Source organism: Choloepus didactylus (genome assembly GCF_015220235.1).
Source record: "Choloepus didactylus isolate mChoDid1 chromosome 25 unlocalized genomic scaffold, mChoDid1.pri SUPER_25_unloc1, whole genome shotgun sequence".
In the NCBI taxonomy this organism is placed as follows: domain Eukaryota; kingdom Metazoa; phylum Chordata; class Mammalia; order Pilosa; family Megalonychidae; genus Choloepus; species Choloepus didactylus.
Genome location: NW_023637606.1, coordinates 4,239,334 through 4,253,493, shown reverse-complemented (window position 1 = coordinate 4,253,493; position 14,160 = coordinate 4,239,334). Strand labels below are relative to the sequence as shown.

The 14,160-nt window shown below is 57.3% G+C and overlaps 1 protein-coding gene across 12 annotated transcripts in view; it reads left to right on the top strand.

Annotated features, from left to right (window-relative positions):
• The window catches only part of PTPRS (protein tyrosine phosphatase receptor type S), a 110,742-nt gene that overhangs the window by 20,765 nt on the left and 75,817 nt on the right, over nt 1-14,160 (top strand). For 6 of the 12 annotated variants that reach the window (XM_037823903.1, XM_037823901.1, XM_037823900.1 and 3 more), the window contains exon 1: nt 10,776-10,874. The exons of 1 other annotated variant lie outside the window; for it this stretch is intronic. The gene's annotated coding sequence lies outside the window, so the exon portion shown is untranslated. Of the gene's footprint in view, nt 1-10,775; nt 10,875-14,160 lie in introns of those variants that run through there. 5 more of the 12 variants (XM_037823908.1, XM_037823907.1, XM_037823904.1 and 2 more) reach the window with 2 other exon arrangements.

Sequence of the window (14,160 nt, the reverse complement as noted above, 5' to 3'; positions counted from 1 at the left end):
TGCCTGACAGGCGGCCGCGGGGCTTTTGTTTAAGATTCTGATGAATATATAATTCCTCTCCCGGCTTGGAGTCCATAGCTCACTTCCCCACCTCCCCATAGCTTGGCTGCCAGACCCCCCATCTGCCCTGCCCACGTCCCCCCTGGGAGAATGTCCACTTCTGGCCCGCCCAGGTCCCCCCAAGACTGCATCAAAGAAGCTTGGGTTGGCATTCGATGCCCCCACCCTGGCCAGTGTGATCCCACATCTCGGCTGTGGCCCCAGCTCTGGGCTTGCCCCCCTCTGCCCCTCATTCATCCACTTGACATGGGTTTATTGGGTTCCATCCATATGTTTGGCCCCATCTGAGCTCTGAGGCTGCAGCGACAACCAAAACAAACCCAACCCCTGCCCTTCTGGGGTCCCGGGGGGGGGGCCCGACTGGATGAGTAGACGGGCATTTATCCATATTTAAAGATCTCCTACCTCTTGCCCAAGAGATGCAAATTAAAACAACGAGATGCCATTTGTTGCCTGTCTGCTTGGCAAAATTGTTTGAAGCGTGATAATATCCACGGCGAGGGGAAGCAGGGCTCTCTGGGTGCCACTGCGGGAGAAGAAATCGGCTTTGCGGCTCTGCGACATCTTTTATTTTTAATTTTGTTTTCTTGGCTAGATAACGCATGCACGAGGGACACAATGCAATTGAGGGACGTTTGGAAGAACGCACAGCGGGGTCTCCCTCCAGCCCCCTGACCCCAGACCTCTCTCATCCTGGCTGCCTGGAGTCACCCTCTGTGTCTCCTCGGTCAGGGGTCAGCAAAGCTTTTTCTGTAAAGGATCAGAAAGTAAATATTTTGGGGTTTGCACTGGGAAGGTCTCTGACTGCTGCAAACAACCCCAAAGCAGCCAGAGACGATATGTAACCGAATGGGCATGGCCGTGTGCCAATAAAGCTTTATTTATAAAAGCAGGCAGCGGGCCGGGTTTGGCTGATGGGTTACAGTTTACCAGTCCCTTCTTTGGAGCAGCACTGTCTGCTAGAACTTTCTGGAGGATGGAAGTGGTCTCTGTCTGCACAATCCAATACAGTAAAACCATCAGCCACGTGGTTGAAATGTGGCAGGTGCCACTGAGAAAGCGAGTCTTAAATTGTATTCCATTTTATTGAATTTAATGGTTACCATTTTAGGTGGTACAGTTATCTTTATCTAGAGATCTGTGAACATTTAATAGGCTTATAGATTTATATATATTTTTTTTAATAAAATATTTTAAAAGCCATTCTGCACCTTGTTTTTTTCCCCTCCCCAATTTTATTGCAGTAACACATCTATAACATAAAATTTGCCATTTTAATCATTTTTATATGTACACTTCAGTGGCATTAATTACAGTGTTATGCTACCATCCCCACCATCCATTACCAAAAATTTTCCATAGCTCCAAATGGAAACTGTACCTATTAAACGATAACTCCCCTTTCTCCTCACCCTCAGTTTCAGGTAACCTTTCATCTATTTTCTGTCTCTATGAATTTGCTATGAATTTCTAGGTATTTCATCTAAGTGAAATTAAACAATATTTATCCTTTTGTGTCTGGCTTATTTCCCTTAACGTGATGTCCTCAAGAGTTAGCCACGTTGCCGCATGTATCGGAGCTTCATTCCTTTTTACGGCTGAATAATATTCCATTGTGTGAAGATACCATATTTGGTTTCTCCATTCATCTTTTGATGGACACATAAATGGTTTCCACCTTTTGGTTGTTGTAAATACTGCCGCTATGATCATGCATGTAAAAGTATCTGTTTGAGTCCGGGCTTTCAGTTCTTTTGGGTAATATCTTTTACAAGCTGTTCTGCACCTTGTTTTTTCCCCTTAAGAATTAAAATGAATTGCATAGTCATGCATCTGGGTACCCCATTCTTTTTTACAGCTGCATGGTATCCTGTGTCATTATTTGTCGCTTGTATCATTATTTATTTAACTAATCCCCTATTGTTGGGCACTTAGCTTGTTTCAAGTCTTTTGCCATGAGGGTTTTCTACTACATGTCATCTCAACAAAATTCATCCAGCAGACAAATTCCTCAAAGGGGGCCTTAGCAAGCCCAAAGGGAACGTGCAGATTTAATTTGGGAAGACAACACACAGTTCTCCTCTTCGGGTTCTGTGCCGATGTACACGTTCCTGGCCATGCGTGATGGGATCCTGGGTGTTTAGAGTTAACTGTGACCAGATCCTCCACCCCACCAGCACACAAAAGAAATGCTTTCCCGAGGGCCTGGGAGGTGTCCTTGGGAGGTTTTGCCACGGTGTTAGGTGAGGTCGGGGAAAACGGAACCAACCTACATGTCCAGCAAAAGGGGATTGGGTCACAAACAGGCACAGCTTTGTGATTGGAGATTGTACGGCAGATGAAAGAAGCAGAGATGTGTGGGTTCGGTGTATACAGTGTCCTTTGAAAAGAAACAGGCTGGGAAATGATACAAATAGGATGATACAGTTTGTCTTGAAAAGTCGCTCAGTGTTCTAGAGTTTAGTCTGAAACTATATGATGACGATGTTCAGAGATTCACACACGCCAACAACAGGGGCTGCTTTGGGGGGCAGATAAGAGGGTCCATCCCCTCTCACCTCCTTCTCTTTCACAAATATTCACACTTTCTGCGTGCCAGGCTCTGACTGTTCCGGGCATGAAGAATTGAATGAGCCCTTGCGTCATTGGCCCTCCAGCTGGGGTGATGAATAAACCAAGTAAAGAAGAAAAATATGAGTGTCAGAGGGTGGTACATTGCTCTAAGGAAAAAAGTAATAATAATTCAGAGAAGGCGGATAGGAATGCCAGATGGGGGCAAAAGTTTAAATAGGGGATCTGGGAAGACCTTATTGGGACAGTGACATTTGAACAGAGGTGGCGAAGAAGGAGCCATGTGGAAATCTGGTGGAAGAGTGTTGCAGGCAGAAGGAACAGCATGTGCGAAGGCCCTGAGGCGAGCACGCATGGTGCAATAGGAGAGTCCAGCCCACTGCCTGTCGTGAACCACCTCTAATATAGCTTCTAGGGAGCACTGCTCACTGCGTCCCTGTCTGTCCCCCACCTGCCACCATCGCAGGGGACAGCTGCTGGGGAAGAATTCATAATTAATAATAATAATAATAATTAATACATTTGGGAACCAGAACCCATCCTCATGCCTCCAAACAACAGCACTTGCCCATTCGCAGGCCGCTGGGTCTCCGACAGGCTGATTAGAGATGCAGTTAATTCTGGGACCTTGCGGCCTCCTGTTGAGATAGGAGGGCTAATTCTGGGGGAGGGAAACTGAGGCCCGGATGAGTGGCGGGGGGATGTGTTACAAAGCAGACTGGGTTCGAGGCTCCCCTCTGCCACTCCTCGGCTGTGAGAATTTGGGTCCTTTTTGTAACTGCTCTCCGTGCCTTGGTTTCCCTACTTGTCAGATGGGGAGAATAATGCCAGTCATCGGGGTGTGGGGTTCACCAAACTGCTTTGCGTGTGCCTGGCACATGGAAAGAGCAGAGGATGCTAACCAGTGTGCTTATTGGGCACCTGCTGTATGCCTAGCTTGGTTCTGAATACTTTGCTCTATTGAGTGTCTGACAGGTGTCTTTAGATCTTGGGGGACACGGGGTTGGGTCAAGAGCCAAACTGCTGTTCAAAGATACTACCTTCTCGCTGGTCACTCAGGACCTGAGAATTTGGGGGGCCGTCCAGAGAGGTTAGGTCCCTAGTCTGAGCTTCTGCAGGGGTCCCCACCCTGCAGCCCTTCCCCCCGTCCCTCATCTTCCTTGGCTGTGACATGGGACCTGGCCCAGGCTACCCACCCCACCTCTTCCATCTTGCCCAGCCCTACTTAGCTTTCCCCTCTCTTGCCTCCAGACCTTTTGCTGTGCAGTTCCTTTTGCCTGGAACCCCCTCCCCACTCCCCAGTCTCCCCAGTCCCCCCACCTCAGCCGGGGACATTGTTCTCATCCTTCACATGTTAAACGTCACCCCCTCCTGGAAGCCCACCCTGCCCCACCCTATACCGGTGTGTCTCCATCATGGCTCTCATCTTGAGCTCCTGGAGCCCACATCTGCCTTGGCCGGGGCCACTGGCTCATTGCTGTATCTCCAGTACCAGCCTGGGGCCTGGTATACCATAGGTGCTCTATAAATGCTGGAGGACGGGGCAAACTGAGAAGCCTTCTTCTCCCCCAAAGGCCCCTTTCCCAGGGTTGTGACGATTGTCTAGTGTTCATATATTGACACGGCTGTGGGAAGCACCACCCTGGGTGTCCCCCACCCCTGTTACCCCTCTGTCCTTGTCTCCCCCCCCGCCCACTGCAGCCACACCAGCCCCCTCCCTTTCTCTGGAATGCCACACTTGCTCCCACCTCAGGGCCTTTGCACATGCTGTGCCCTGTGCCTGGAACTCCCTCCCCACCCCCACTTTTGGGGGGGTGCTGCTTCTTGCTTCCTAGAGAAGCCCCCGGAGGCTCTGCCCTGGGGCCCGCTTCATCCCCAGACCCAGGATGGCACCCAGGGCACAGTAAGAGCTGCTGATGCAGCGGTGACCGAGGCTGGGCCCTGTCCCCACACAACCAGCCCAGAGGGAAGTTGGGTCACCAAGCTCAGATGAGGGTCGGCCACTTACCCCGCCTTGGCTATTTCTCTCTCCTTTAGCCTTGCCTCAGTTTCCCTGATCTTCACATGCCTCGAACACACCAAAAAGCAGCCCCAAGGGGACCACTGGCACCCAAATAGCCACCCCCCTCTGTGCATGGGTGGGGAAACGGAGACCCCGGGGCTTGCCCAGGACTCCACAGCCGGGGAGAGAGCTGGGCCTCCTGCCTCCCAGGTGGGGCCGTTTTGGGGGTGTCCCATGGCTTGGAGCTGCACACACAGGCAACGAACAACTCCGTTTTCACTTGCTAACACTTGCAAGGAGAGAGCTTGCTGGGGGTAAGCTCCAGTTTAACTCCACCTCCTGCCAATCTCTTTATAACAAAATCCCATCTCGCCACTGGCTTTAGCAACATTATCCAACAAGCATCAAATACTGGGTACATTTTCTTCATTATTCCCCTTCTTCCAGGGTTACTTTCGGGTGCAGGCTGAAAGCAAATTAATTGAAGGAAAAGGCACGAGGTCCGTTGAATGAAAGGTTAAACGAGAGATTCTGAGATGTCGCCGTGTCGCAGAGAAGGCACTGGGGATTTGAGGGGAAGGCTGGAACTGCCCTCATCAGAGACTTGGCCAGTTGCAGAGAGAAAAGAAGATGCTTGAACGGAGGAGAGGTTGTGGCCAGGTCCGTTAAAGCCCCCGCGGCTGGCTCGCTGGCTCAAAGTGGGGGGACAGCAGCCTTGGTGGGGGCACAGCCTGGCTGCCCGGGCCTGGCAGGGGGACCGGCCCGTCTGCACTGCGGCCTCTGGCTGAGTCAGCGTGTTGGCCGAGATGCCAGGCTGTAGGATGGAGTTTGGCTGTGGCCGTGGCGGCTTTTAAAACTTCCTGTCCTGGGTTTTAAGCCAAGTGGACCCGGGTTCGAATCCCAGCTGGGTGTTATCTGCTCTCTGGGCTTTTGTTACCTTCTCTGGCACATGGGGAGTTTAGAGATGCTGCGGGGGGGATGGGGATGGAGATAGACCCTCCCCCACTCCCACCACCAGGCTCCACAGATCTCTTATTTAGTCACTTGTTTATTCATTCATTTAGGGAACAATTATTGAGCACCTGCTGTGTGCTGGGCCCCAGAATCCAGCAGTAACCGCAGCTGGCCTGGTTTCCCCCACCTCCATCCCCAGACCCGGGTCCCACAATCTTGAGCAGTTCTATCTGGAGAATTTTCTGCAGTGACGGAAGTGTGCTAGGGCTGTGCTCTCCAACCCATAGCCATGAACCACACTGGAAACGTGGCCAGTGCAACCAAGGAGCTGAATTTTAAATTCTATTTAATTTATTTAATTGCAGTTGACAGAGTCACTGTGAGGCTAGTATTTCTCGAGTTGGATAGTGCAGCTCGAGAGAGGAAAACAAGTAAAGAAATAAAGGAGGTAATTTCAGATGACAATAAATGCCAAAAAGGAAATAAAAAGGGGGTGTGTGTGACCAGGGGGTGACAGTTGTGCCACCTGATGCAGGTGACGAGCAAGGGCCTCTCTGAGGAGGTGATGTTTGAGTGAGATGTGCACGGTGAAAAAGAAGGAAACACCATGAGAATGTGGGGGGAAGGGTATTCCTGGAAGAGGGAACAGCATGTGCAAAGGCCCTGAGGCAGGACAGGGCCTGGTGTGCTGAAGGAGCAGCAAGGAGGCCCGTGGGGCTGGAGCGGAGAGAGCCAGAGGGAGAGCAGGAGGAGGGGAGGGCAGGGAGGGGACAGAGCAGGGTGTGCAGGGCCTGGTAGGCCACGGAGAGGACTTGGGTTTTTCCCCCAAGGGAGGTGGGAGCCATGGAGGGTTGTAGGCAGAGGAGGGACGGGCCCTGACTCAGGTGCTCACAGGCGCCCTCTGGCTGCTGCAGGGAGAACAGATTGGGGGTGGATGAGGGTGGGAACCAGAAACCAGGATGGAGTGGGGCGCTCATGGAGAAAGATGGACAAATTCACAAGAAATTTAGGAGGGAAAATTGACAGCATTTCCAGACCAACAGGGTGTGGGGGCGAGGGGAGGAGAGGCGTCTGGGTTGCGAGGGGAGGAGAGGCGTCTGGGTTGAGCTCCTGGAAGGAGGGAGCCTGCCATGAGCTGAGATGGAGGGAGCTGTGTGCAGATATGGGAGGCACAGGTTGCTGGATCCACCCGCACCTGAAGGCATCTTGGATTTGTCCAGAAGGAGAGCCAGGCCTGGGAGAGTCGGTGGGTGAAGAAAGGCAGCCGAGGAGCAGGGGTGTGCCGGAGGTGGGCAATGTGCCCGCTGTGGTGTGGCTGGCAGGCAGACATGGCGTCGGATCCCAGGCATGGCGGGTTTCTGGCCAGTCGGCACACGCTCACTGCCTCAGGGCATGAATGCTATGCTGGGTGGGGTGGGGCCCCTTGGGCACAGGTCCATTTCTGGGGCGCCCTGGAGCCTGGAGGAAGCTGCCTGACTAGTTTCTCTCACCCTGAAAGCCAAGGGTGCAGAGTCTCACGGTTGTGCCCTGAATGAAACTTTCAGGGATTTTTGGTCCCAACTAGAGGGAGAGGGGGGTACAGGCTGGTGGAGGGGGGTTGTCCTGCCTCGGAGACCCCAATCAGATCAGATTTCAAAGGCTCTGCCTTCATCCCAAAGGCATCACTCCCTCCTTGGAAGTTATCTGCGGGAAATGATGGGCCACAGTTTCGTCCGGGGCTGTCCCCTGCAGTCTTGTTTATGGTGGAGAACAACCTGCATTTCCAGCAGGTGGGAATCCCTTAAACTGTACATGCTGGACACCGGCAGCTGGGCTCAGAAGGGTGACCCCCATTTAAAAAAGAAACGTACACATTTGCAAACATCAGAAAAAGACCAGAAGAAAGCAGCCAACCTCAGGGCCGTTGTCGCTGCTGTTCCACATGCGTGGAAGTCTGTTCCCTTCAATATTTGCATGTCTGACTTGTACACTTCATCCGGGTCTAAACTCAGACGTCACCTCTTCTGAGAGGCCCCTGCAAGCACCCCCGATCCTTGCAGCCAATTTATTTTCTCTTTGGCATTTCTCTTTGGCATTTCTCCGCACTACCCAGCATTATGTTAGCGACCTCGCTTCTCTGTGGGTGCCATCTCCCGACTTGTCAGTGAGCCCCACGAGGGCAGGAGGGGGGTTCTGGCTCTGTCACGCTCACCACTGTACCCCCAGCAGCCCGGCACACAGTAGGTGCTCAATAAATGTCCGTGGAAAGAATGGACGAAGACACCCCAACGTTCACAGTCTCCAACCGAGAGGTGGATGATGGGCAATTTTTATTTTCATCTTTATGCTGAATTTCCCTAATTTTCTGCTGCACGTGCCTATTTTATAATTAGAAGAAAAGTTATTTTGAAAAAAAAATTACCCCCAAATATCCCAGCTGCAAGAAGCTGAGGCAGTCTAATCCCGTGGCCATTCTCAAGGGCAGCCGCCTCCTGGGATGCGTGTGGAGGACATAGGGACACAGTGTGTCCTTCAGGGGTCAGCCCTCAAGGGTGCCGGGGGTGGGAGGGGCAGGGGCAATCAGGGAGGACTGCCTGGAGGTGGCAAGGCTAGTGGATGAGATGGGTTTGGAGCCATGTAATGCTTTATCCCACCCCACATGCTCACCCTCCTCTTTGCTTTGTTTGTCATCTCTGCACTTACCATCGTCGACTCTTTGTGTATTTCATTTCTCTGGTTTCCAGCCTGTCATCCCCACTGGAGTGTCAGCCCACGAGGACAAGCATCTTCATGGTCACCGCAGCATCCCCAGTGCCTAGAACAGGGCCTGGCGTGCATGCAGCTGGTGCTCCGAAACATTTGTTTAGAAGAGGGCAAGTGAGGGCACCCACTTTGTGACAAAGGCACCCCTCCATGTGGCTTTTAGGGGAGAGAATACAATGAGGTGGAGGGCAGACGGACCTGATTGTTTGGGTAAATGTTTGTGACACCCCTACTATGCGCCACGTCCTGTGCTGCTTGCTGGGGACCCGGCAGTGGCTGCGACAGGCCCTGTCCTGTAGGGTCACATGTTGCAGTGTCGCCGGAGGGGAGGCAGAGCTGTGTCCGGGCATTTAACAGATGGGGTGATCAGAGCCACGGAGGCCGGACGCAGACCTCACTCCAGGCCCTGATGTGCCCCGGCACAGGGGGGCTGTGTTCCCAGCCCACTGCTGTCACCGCATGGAGGCAAGAGGTCGTCTCCAAGGAGACATGGGCGAGAGGCCCAGAGAGGGCAGGGCCAGCGGGGAGGGGGTGGCAGGCCCTCCGCCACCATCCCCAGCTGGCCCAGAGACAGCCACGGGCAGACAGCGGCCATGCTGACCCTGACAATGCGCAATCATTAAGCGCCTCCTGTGTGCCCAGCTTCTATTACTCACAGGGAAACTGAGGCCCAGAGCGGTGCGGGTCCTTGCGTGAGGTTACATGGAGCATGCTGACATTCAAACCCGGGTCTCTATTTGGCTTGTGCCTGGGATGGGAGCTGGCAGGTGCAGGCGAGACACCTACTGTGTGCTCTGCCAAGCTGGGGGAAACTTGGCCGCTCGATTCTACACCCTCGTCAACACAAATTTCTGTACCACAAGTGGCCGGGTGTTCCGCCTCCATGAAGCACCTACTGTGCGCCTTCCCAGGGATGGGGGCTGTGGGGAGAAGCAGAGAAGTCAAAGCCACCGTGCTTAGCCAGCGCCTACTGTTTGCTCCGCTGTAGAAGGGGTGGGGTGGAGAGTTGCCATCTCGCTGTCCACACGACACCTACTGTGCGCCCAGCTACCAGTGCAGGCCACCCCAATGTTTGCAGGAGGTGGGATTTATAAACTCCATTTTGCAGGGGGGGGGAGGGAAACTGAGGCAGGGAAAGGGACAGAATGAGGTCGCCTGGCAAGGAGAAGCCTTCTGAGCTGGGGTGGCCATAGCAGGACACGGATGGGAGATGAGCTGTCCCCAGCCCAAGTCGGGGTTCCCACAGCTGCCTGTGTGGCCCCCACAAAGCTCTGGGCACACTCATGTCTATCTGCTCCCCTGGCCTGGGAGACTGTGGAGGCGGGGGTGGTGGTTTATCTCTGACACTGCTGTGTCCCCCCCAAAATCGGGGTGCTTTAAATTTTATAATGACTTGTCTTCAGCAGGGGCCTGGGGGTTAGGGTTAGGAACCCAAACCTGAGTTCAAATCCCTGCTTTTCTTGCCCTAGACAAATCAATTCTCTCTATTCCCCAGTGTCCCCTTTTGGAGAAGCGGGGTGATCTGGGGTCTCCCTCCTGCCTTACCAGAGCAGAGTCACTCAGTAAACACTGGCTCCCAGGGGTCCCTCCTGAGCGCTAATATGGGCCTCAGAGGTAGTTGCTCCAGGTTTGAGGACCAGTCCTGGGGAGGGGGGTTCGAGAGTGCCCCCACCCCACCCTGACTGTTTCCCCCATCTCCTGGGACCCGCTGGGCCTCTCCATCCCTGGCCACTCCGGAGGGGTTTTCAAACCCGCACCCCGGGGCAGCGCGGGCCGGGATTGGCTGCTCCGACGGGGCCGCGCCTCCCCCCCCAGCTCCCTCCCCAGCTCCCCCATCCCCCACCTCCCCGGATCGGGTGTCGGGTGTCGCGGGCCTGGCACCGCCGCCCCATCTGTTTCCAATCTAACCCTGCGCTCCCCGCCCCCGACTCCGGGTCGTAGTTTTGGGGGTGAGGGGCTCTGCTACGGTGCTCCCCCCCTTTCATCCTCCTAGACCCCGACTGGACTCGCAGCGGGAGGGAAATTCCCCCCCCCACCCCCGCCACCGCCCCATCGCTGGGTCTCGGTGCTGGGGCGTCCTCCGCTGCTGGGCCCCCCACTCAGCCCAGGGTGGGTGGGGATCTTTCTGCCCCGGCTCCGACCTCCCGATTTGGGGGGGGGGGGTTCGGGGAGTCCCCGGCCGCCCTGTCCATCATTCTTCCCCCTCCTGCTGCGGGGGAGGGGGGAGCGGGGGGGGCTCCTCGGGGCCTGGGCAAGTTGGAGACCCCCAGCATCGGGGCACCCCCACTCTGGTCTCCCGCCCCACTTCCGGCCGGGGCCCCGCCCCCAGCCCGCCCCGGAGCCCCCTCCCCGGGCCCCGCCCCCGACCGCAGGCCCCGCCCCGGCCCCGCCCCCCGCGGGCCTCGGCCTCTCCCGAGTCCTCGCAGCGCCGCGCGCTCGGGGCGGACGGAGGGACGGACGGACGGACGGACGCGCTGCGGCGGGCCCCGCGGAGGCAGCGCGCGGCTGCCGGAGGGGCCCGGGCCCCGGCTCTCCGGGCGGCGGGGTGAGTGCGCCCCGGGAGCCCCCTGCACCCCGAGGCCAAGTCCGCGCGGGCTTTGTCCCCTCCTCGCCCTCCCCCAGGCCCCGAGGGGGCCCCCCGCGCCTCCGCGGGCCCCGGGCACGGCGCCCAGCCCCCCGCTGCCTGGCGCCCCCCCAGCCGGGCCCGGGGCTGGCACTTTGGAAAACTCCGGACCGTTATGCTTCGCGGGGGGCCCCCCTTCCCCGCGCTGGCCCCCGGCCCGACGCCCCCCACCTCCCCGGGGCGGAGCCGAGCGCGGGGGCGCCCTGATGGGGGGACCCGGGACAGCGGAGGAAACGGCAAGACCTCGGCCAGGGTTGGGGAGATGGGGTTAGGGCCCCAGCTTGCAGCCAGCCCCCCCAAATCACAGAAAGTTTCTCCTCCCCCCCAACCATGGGTCCCTGCTCCCCTCCTGCCTGTGGATCCCACGGAGACCCTGTCCCCCCAGTCAGGGCTTTTAACAATCGGGGGATCTGGGCTCGTGTAGAGTTTTGGGGTGTTATCTTCTGGCCTCTTTGGGCCAACAGATCAATTCCCATTTTCCCTCTCCCCATTCTTATCCCTGAACTTCGGGCTTCTGCACCCCCATTTCTGCTTACCAAACCCCTGCCTCGGAGCCCGCAGCTCTGCTTCCTACCTTGGCTTTGCAGAGATCCGGCAGCTTGCCTTTGATGACCCCTGGGGGATATCCTGTGGACCCCCCCCCCAACTTCCCTCAGCCCTGTCTACTCCTTTGCAGTCTCTCATCCACCCTCCCACCCCCCCCAAGACTTGAACAGACCCTGGTGCAGATGTAAGGAAGTTGCAGCTGACGGTGGCCCCTGTGGGCGTCCCCAGCCTGCGGTGGCCTCGCCTTGTGGCCTCAGTTTCCTCCTCTGAAATGGGCCTGACGTAGGAATGACGTGGGTGAGGGGCAGCAGGGGGCTGGGCCTGAGCTAGACCCTCGGCCAAGGCGGGGGATTGACAGGCCTTGGACAGGAGCAGAGTCGTGATGGGAGTGTGGGGGGAGGGACATTTGGGGTGCTGGGGAGCCCAGAAAGGGGCCCAGTCCAGCTGAGGGCATCCAGGAGGGCTTCCCAGAGGAGGTGACAGCTCAGCTGAGATCTGAGATGGAGCGTGAGGGCTGAGGCTTAATAGGCAGCGAGAATGGGTATGTGGGGGGAAGGAACAGCACATACACGCCCCCCTAGGAGAGCGAGAGGGCGGGGAACTTGGGGACAAAGGGGACAAGAGTGGCACTGGTGGTGTGTGATAGGCATTGGGGGAGGCTGGGTCTAGAGGGCAAGGTTAAGGCTCTGGGTTTTCATAGACAGCAATGGGGAGCCATGGAGGGGTATAGAGCAGAGCTGGCCCCAGTGTCGGGGGAGAGGGGCCCAGACGTGATGGTGGCTCAGCCTGGGAAGGGGGTCACCTGCTGTACCTTTGAGGGTGCATTGACAGGTGGGCTGGCTCGGGCAAGGCGTGTGTGTCCTGGGAGCTACGGAAACTTTCACAAGGCCTTGTGGGAAGAGCCAGCGGGGGGCTGTGTGGGGTCAGACGGCCGAGAGTCCGGAATGCCTCACGGAGGAGGGTTGCACCCACATCTTGGTATGGTGAGCGAAGCCGGCATGGGGGGCGCCCCAGCGCAGGCCAGCCTGGAAAGCTGGGTACCCGGGAAGCAGGGAGCAGCAGTGCGGGGCCCTCTCAGCCAAATAGCTAGAATCCCAGCTCCTTCCGGCGCCCTTCTCGCTGTGTGACCCTGGGCATGCCATGAGCCCTCTCTGAGCCTCAGTGTCCTCATTTCAAGTGGGTGAAAGCATGGGGTGCGGCGTGCCTGGTGGGCATCATGGATTCCTCTCTCTCGGCTGGGCCTGAACCCCCACCCAGCCCCACCCTGGCCACTCCCCACCACAGGTACCCTTGGGGACAGTGTCCTGAGTCTTTGTGTCTTCCCAATGCCAATCGATAGCCAATTAAAGCCGGATCCCTCCACCCTGTTCCGGGAAGTGTGGCAGGGCCGGGCCCCACCTGATCCCACCCTGAGTCCATTTCCTGGTGTATATGTGTTTGGGGGTGGGGGTGGGGCATGGAGGTCCCAGGGGGGTGAGAGGCTTGGCTGGAGCCACCTCACATCCACTAGGGTGGAGGGCTCCCCTGCCAGGGGGGTCCCAGACTCCTGTCCCCTCTTGGCACTGAAGCAACTTGGGGTCCTTAGAAGCCAGAGGCCTGGGTGTTCCCAAGGGTTGGGATTGGGGAGAAGAGCCCCCAAACATCCCAGCAGGACAGGGCAGACCCTGGCATCATCAGGCCCCAGGAGACCCCGCCTGGAGCGGGTGACACAGAGTCTATTCCATGCCCAGTTCTGGGTCATAATCACCCTTTTATATTCCTTGCATCCCGTGGGCACGCAGGGCTGACTCCGAGACCGCGTGACGCCCCCCCGCCCCCAGCGCCTGGCAGGAATGGGTGCCCACTCAGCCCCTGTTAGTGCTTCTCCAGCAGCTGCTCCCCTGCCCCCCCAGTTAGGCCCCCTAGCAGGAGCCCACCCAGCCCCCCATTAGTACGTTCTGGAAGCAGCCAGAGGCCTCCCAGAAGATTCTACTGGGCCCAGAGAGGGTCATCCACTTCCCTGTGTTCACACAGAGCCCAGAGGAGACCATGATCATGTGATGACATGTGGGTCCCAGAGTTGGGGTCAACCCCACCTGAGAGGGGGTCCCCAGGCGAGCCCCTGCCCTTTTGCGTGCCTCAGTTTCTTCCTCTGTGAAAGGCAGGCCCCTGCCGCTCACTGGCTATAGTGGGCATTCGGCGCCTGGAAGAGAGGAAGCACTCGCAGACGTCTCCGGGGGCCGGCAGGGACCCTTGCACCCCCAAGTCCCTAGGTCCCAGGAGGGCCGGCCCCCCTCCTTTCCCACCTCCCCAGCCCCAGCTCAGCCTCGGCTGCTGCCCGAGTTACTCCCGCTGGCACCCGTGGGCAGCTGTTCCTGTCTTGGCAGCCAAGCCAACCCCCCGGAGCTCGGGGATCGCCGTGTTGTACAGCCCTGGTACACCCGCCTCGGTTTCCCCTTTTGCACGAGGGCAGGGAACCGGGGATGGGCCAGGTGCCAACCTGGGCATGTCCTTCGCCGTCCAGGGCCACCCTATGTGTCCAGCTCCCACCCCGCTCTCTGCCCTCATGTCTCCCGCCTCCCTTGGGCTGAGACACCCCCCACCCCACCCCCACCATTCCCATTACCCTTTAACTATCAGCCAGATAACAACAGCATTAAATCTGGGGGCAAAGCTTCTAGGC